At 44.2% G+C, this 6,366-nt stretch overlaps 1 long non-coding RNA gene across 1 annotated transcript; it reads right to left on the reverse strand.

Moving 5' to 3' along the window:
• Window positions 1–5,826: 5,826 nt before the first annotated feature.
• LOC107575447 (uncharacterized) lies at window positions 5,827–6,351 on the reverse strand. The gene is made up of 3 exons (XR_001607874.1): window positions 6,272–6,351; window positions 6,032–6,160; window positions 5,827–5,934 (listed from the first exon to the last, which is right to left on the reverse strand). It is a non-coding gene; the product is annotated as an uncharacterized lncRNA (long non-coding RNA).
• Between the last annotated feature and the right edge of the window lie 15 nt (window positions 6,352–6,366).

Raw genomic sequence — 6,366 nt, forward strand, 5'->3', positions numbered from 1 at the left:
ACTCCCCGGCATCCTCCTATTGTTCGGCCATGCCAACGATTCCGCCCATCGGAAAGTGGGCAGTGTCGAGTCTGAGGCAAGCGCTGACCAACTCCGACGTTCACGCAAGTTAAACAAAGCAGAGTTATATGACTTGTACACAAATCTGCAATCAGCTAACCTCTCTCCTAAGTCCACCCCAGCCCCAAAGGTGACCAAAAGGCAAGGCAAACCTTCAGACACGCCTCGTCCAACTCCACCGTCTTCCTCCTGCGCAAGACCCAGCACTCTGCAATCATCAAGCCGCGGCATCAGGCCACCGCAAGGCCTTATGCAACATCAGCCGCAGCCCAGCCTTTCACCGCAGGGCCGTTTGCAGCTGGGCCTGCTGGCCCCCTCTCAGCCGCCCAACCTTTTTGTCCAGCAGTTCCTAACCCCGTGCCTTTTCCACGACCACCAGTCCTCAAGCGGCGGAGGCTCTAACTTTTCAACACTTTCCACTAGTCTCTCTTACCCCTCCCCCTTGACGGGGCCCGCAGCCCAAGTGCTTGGCCACACCCGCTGTTAAACACAGCCCCGCCTGCCACCTGTCCAGCTCGGGGCTCGCAACCCAAGCAAGTGCTTGGCCACCCTCGTTGACAAACACAGCCCTGTCACCTGTCCCTTTCAGCTCGGGGCTCGCAGCCCAAGCAAACGCTTGGCCGCACTTGCTGTCTAAACCAGCCTCACCCCTCGTCCCCTCCAGCTCTCTTCTCCAAGCAAAATCACAATACTCGCTCTTCACCGCAACACCAATGTCCGTCCCACCAAACGAAATTTCAGGTTTCCCTGCCCAAGGAGAAGATCGATAGAATAATTCTCGTCTCCTCCTCCCTCCTCGCCAGCCTAAGCTGTTCTAAACGTTAACGCCTTTCTCTGCTCATGCATTTAAACTTCGCAATGTGCATTATTCCCCAAGGCCGCCCTTTCATCTCGCATCTCCTCTCACTTGCAGCATCGGTTCACGCGCTCAAGGACCTCATTTCCATATCTCATGTGTGCCGCGACGAACTTAGGTTATGGATAATGTTCCTTAAACAATGGAACGGCCTTTCTGTTTTCTATAACAACCTCGTTTCGTCTCCCGTCGACATCCAACTGTTTACAGACGCAGCTCCCTCAATCGGCTTCAGAGGTTTTTACCAAGGATGTTGGTTCGCGTCCCCATGCCCCATCCCCCCCGCTGCAAGGCACTCCACAGTCCTCAGCTTTTTTCGAGCTTTACCCCCTCGTGGTAGCAGCCTTCCTGTGGGGAAAAGAATGAGCTTCTAAAAGCATCTTAGTGCATTGCGACAACAAAGCAACCGTGCAGTGCATTACTAAAGGCCGTTCTCATTCTCCCGCCCTCATGCCTCTTCTAAGACGCTTAATATGGATCTCAGCGTGCGACCAATTATAATATTATTATTATAATAATTGCTAAACACATTCCCGGTTCAGAAAACCAAATCGCTGACTCTCTGTCTCGCTTTCTGTTTCAGAAATTCAGGACGCTGGCTCCAAAGGCAGAGCCTTTCCCAACTCCAGTACCTCACTATTCAGAATTAATATTCCCGTAACTCACCCATTAAGACCCCTACTCGACGCATCGCTCGACACTATTCTCCAAGCAGTTTCTCCCAGAACCCTTCAGTCGTTTACGACAGCGTGGAGATGCTTTAAGGCATTCCACCTTTCATATAACACATGGTTCCCCGATTTTTCACTACTTTCAATCACTTCGTTCATCTCCTTCCTTAAAGCGTTAAGGGTCTCCAAGTCGGGTCCATCAAAGGCTACCTGAGCAGCGTCCAATTTTTCCACAAGCTGATGCACGGTGCTCCCTCTCCTGAAATAAACAATTTACAAACCTCCCTCCTAATCAAGCGAATCTAACGATCCCAGCCCACCCGTCCTGATGCCAGACAACCCCTAACGTTAGACATTCTCACAAATGTATCCACACCCTCCGTACAGGTTACCAGCCTTTCAGTACTGCCTGCACACTCGACGCTATGTTCATTCTAGCCTTTTTTAGGTTCCTTAGATGCTCGGAACTCACCATCTCTTCCAAATTCGATCCAAAAGTCAACCCCACCATCTCAGATTTAACCGTACTCGATAGCGAAACAATTTCTTTCTTAATCAAACAAAGCAAGACAGACCAAGCTAAAAAAGGCCATTTCATTTACATTTTCAACCTCTCTTCTCCAATCCAACCATACCAGTCCATCTTTGAGTACCTCCCTCTTATAAATTCTCAGGCTAAATCCCCCCACGAAGCTCTATTTTTAGATGACTCCAAAAAACCCTTCACCTGCTTTTGGTTTCAAAAATATCTCCGTCCTGCAACATCCCAGCAAAAAATTTCTCTAGCCACTCTTTTCGCATCGGTGCACCAATGACAGCAGCCCAAAAAGGCCTCTCCAAGCAGCAGATCCAAGCTCTGAAAGATGGTCTTCAGAAGCTTTCCAAAGCTACATCAGAACTAACCAGTTTCACATCAAAGAAGCCTCATTGGTCAATAAATATTTTAATGCAATCACTACCGCAGTAGTATTCCATATCCACATCTTAAATCCATGCCTAAATTTCATCTGACTGCCGGCGAGGCTTACCCGTCTGATGCCATGTGTATTGATCTCCCGTCAGATGCTGCAAAAGCCTCCAGGCCCGGCAATCTTACCTTTCCATCCTACAGTCTTTCCATCCTACGGTCGGCGATGCTTACCCATCCGATGCCGTGAGTATTAATCTCCAGTCAGATGCCGCGAGAGCCTCCCAGCCAGGCCAACATTTTTTTACCTTGCCAAGCCGATAGGACCCACTCGTCCGAAGGCCTGAATCTTGATCTCCAATCGGAAGCTTCCTGGGCCCTCTCGGTCAGTCACTCGCCCCCTGTCTATCGATCAGCAGGGGCTTGCCGGCATGTAGAGCCCGTCCACCGACGCCACAAAATGCTCCCGGCAAAGGCAACTCAGGCCCTCCTGGTCAGGCTACAATCACGCTGCCCCTCCTTCACCTGCCGGTAAGGCTCACCCATTAAATTAAAAAGTAATGCATTACTGTACTAGCTACTGTACTAGAAAAAAGTAATCTGATTACATAATGTGTTACTTGTAATGCGTTACCCCCAACACTGCTGAGAACAACTGTTGTCATATCATTGGCATTATTTTTCAATGGTATTTATTAATTACACAGTTTAATCATTTACTTAACATGAAACTGTAACCTTTCATTCTGTTCTGTGTGATTTCTGCTGCCAACTCATTTCTAAGGATTGCATTAGTTCAAACAAAACTTTAAATGTAAAAAAAAAAATAAAAATCTGCATATTTGTTTCCAGGCCGAACGTTAATGAACACGACACACACGGCCGAACTTTAATGAACACGACACACACGCCTCCCAGAAATCTTGTATAATTCAACCAATCAGATGACGACTTCGAAACTCCTGAAGTGTTTCCAATTTTGTGTGCCGTATACATCAGACGTTCAGCCAACAGTCCATGGGTGTGAAGTCTGAGGCTGAGACTAAGCCTTCATTCAGCAATCTTCATCTCCATCCTCAGCAGCAACCATAAGCGTCAAAACCCACAGGCTTAAAAAACGACCTGCATTAACAGTGTAAAAGTAGGTGAATTCTGCAACTTGGCAACACTGGCTATAGGGTTGTCAGTGTTGTGATTGACTACACAATTTCAACACGTTGTTTGTATAGTATTTGCATATTAAATTAAAGTATCATACATTTGTTCTTTCTTTAGTTAAAATTAATGTACGACTAATTTCATTGCAGTGGTTAACATTTTATCTACTTTGTGTGTGTTTTATGTGCTTTATATTTAGCTGCTATGCTTTCTCAATTATGACATTATGTGCTGTGGTCAATTATATGAGTGAACGAGTTGATGTGTGCAGTCAGTAATGATGTCATTTCCAAGCATGTCTTTTTCCTCCATGTATGCTGCAAATCAATTTCCCTGCTGAGAGAGGGATTAAAATAATATGACACAAATACATAGGGTTCAAATTACACCCTGTAAATCAGACTTGGTGGGTGATTTGAGAGGGATATGCTAATCTCCAGCAGGATGGCAAAAGCTGTGCTAGTGCTGTTTCTCATCTGTAACTCCTACTCATCTGAAGCAGCAAAGAAGTGTCAGCCAGCTAATACAAACACCCTTGAATTCTTCTAGCCGGTGTGCCCAGATGAGCGTATGTCAGCTGACAGAGCTGTGAACCTTTGTGCTTTGTCTGTCTGGATCACTGTTGGCAGGTTTTACTTTGAGGCCGGAGTGTGTAGTTTCTCTTGAACCCAGCTGACCCGCACACACTGGCCGGCAATGACCTACTGAATGTACATTATCCTGCTCATTACATGGCTGCTTATAAAATGAATAAATGGCCATGAAATATTTCATTAACAGTCAGTTATTTTATCATGCTTGAACCAGTGACCCACTCATAGTGTAAAGGAGGCATTGTTTTTTGAACTGTATCTCATATACTGAAGCTGCCTTGCTGTTGGAGAGTCAGTACTTCAGAAAAGTGAATGTACCTGCACACACTATCTAATATATTGAACTGCTGTTGTATGGAAAAGAGTTGTGAGAAAAAAATAAAATAAAATAAAACATATAGGTTCGAAGTGATGTGAGGGTCAGTACATTTTTATTTTTAATTTAATTTTTTTACATGTACTGGTTCATTTTGTTGTTCATTTTAAAGTGGACAGAGCTGAGCTGCCGTGCTGTTTCTTATAGGCCTTGTTGACTGTGAGTGTGCCTGGAATACAAAGTGGCTTTCTGATGCTAATATGTCAATTTAATGCAAATAGCACAGTGCATCAGGAGCAAAGTAACAACAAATTTGTAAATTGTGGCATTTTATGTTGTTCCAGACTGTGCACGCAAAAGGTTTCGTAATGTAACACAGTGTCCGAGTTGGTTTGTTGTTTCTGCTTCTTCTGATTGTGAACATTACAGTTTTATTACCACCAAGTGCACAAGCAACATCAGGCCATCGCTGGTCAATGGACAATGATATGGACAATGACGTGCAGACATGCTGCATTTATTAAGTCAACAGGCGTATAAAAACAGACTGAGAGACAAAAATAAAATACATAATTAAAATATTATCCTGTGTAATCCACTTTTCCACTTGGTTAATGTATATGCAAGAAGATAATGGCACGCAACGGCATTTAACTTAAAACTTTATTGGCACACCCCTTGCTAAATTACCAGCACAGGTGGAGACTGAACCAAATTAGTGCAATTTCTTCATGACAGTGAATAAATTTATACTGATTACTGGCTGAGGGGACTGAGTGATTTCAGATTGCTTTTCTAACTCAGTTGGAATCACATACTGACAGGGACTCAGAGCTTTAAGCTCAAGGTACAACAGCAAATGGTCATTGTGATGGTACAAGTTCAGTGTCACATGGAAATGTCTTTGCGGCACACTGCTGAATATGTATTGGCTGTATGTTGGTTGTACTTGAGAAGAGTGGTGCATTCATTGCACAGATGGTCTCCATGAGTTTCAAAGCTTCCTGTCTCAAGTACATTCACACTTGTCAGAAAACACTGTGGCAGCCATGAAATCAGTCAGGCACTCTGCGGTCGGCTTTTATTTATGCATTGCTCTACAGTCCTTTCAAATAAACTCAATGGCTAGAGACAGATGGGCAGAGTTTTCATATTGGTCACTTAGGAGAGCTGGAGGAGTACAAATACATCCTAGTCAGGCATATAAGAGCACTGTTGTAATGTTCTCTCAATTCAGAGAGAATTTCTTACTTGGCGTGGCTTAGATTCTAACTGCCATCTTATTCTACAGGATCTGGTGTCATATTTGAGGGGCTGAAACTCCCTGGTAGGAATGATAAAGATTTCAGTTCTCTGGTCTCCTGGAAAACAATCTGAAAACTCCCCAGTAGAGTCCATCAGTGAGACACAAATTACTGACTGAACTGAATTCTTTACATCTGATGTAAACACAAATTAGTTCAAACATACCTTTATCTTTCTTCAGCTAATTCACATGTAAATCTCTTTTAATGGAAGAATTTGGATGGTGCGATTTTCTGTAAGTGAGCTAAAATTGTAGTTGGAAGACCTGCAGACCATTCGTTAAAATTGTACAAGCTGTACTTGAAACAAAAAGGAAGAGCAGACATGTCAATTCTTAACAAAACATCCAATAACAACAATAAAAAAATTATATAAACAAAGAAACGTGTCAGGGCTGGGCAGGACCTTCAGCATAGATAGACCATCAAACTCAACGCTGGAAGCGATCGCCCAAACAACACTCCACACACACGAACGGTTCCAGCGACATTTAACTTTGC

This window comes from Sinocyclocheilus grahami, unplaced genomic scaffold (genome assembly GCF_001515645.1).
Source record: "Sinocyclocheilus grahami isolate Dianchi unplaced genomic scaffold, SAMN03320097.WGS_v1.1 scaffold2645.1, whole genome shotgun sequence".
NCBI classification, from domain to species: domain Eukaryota; kingdom Metazoa; phylum Chordata; class Actinopteri; order Cypriniformes; family Cyprinidae; genus Sinocyclocheilus; species Sinocyclocheilus grahami.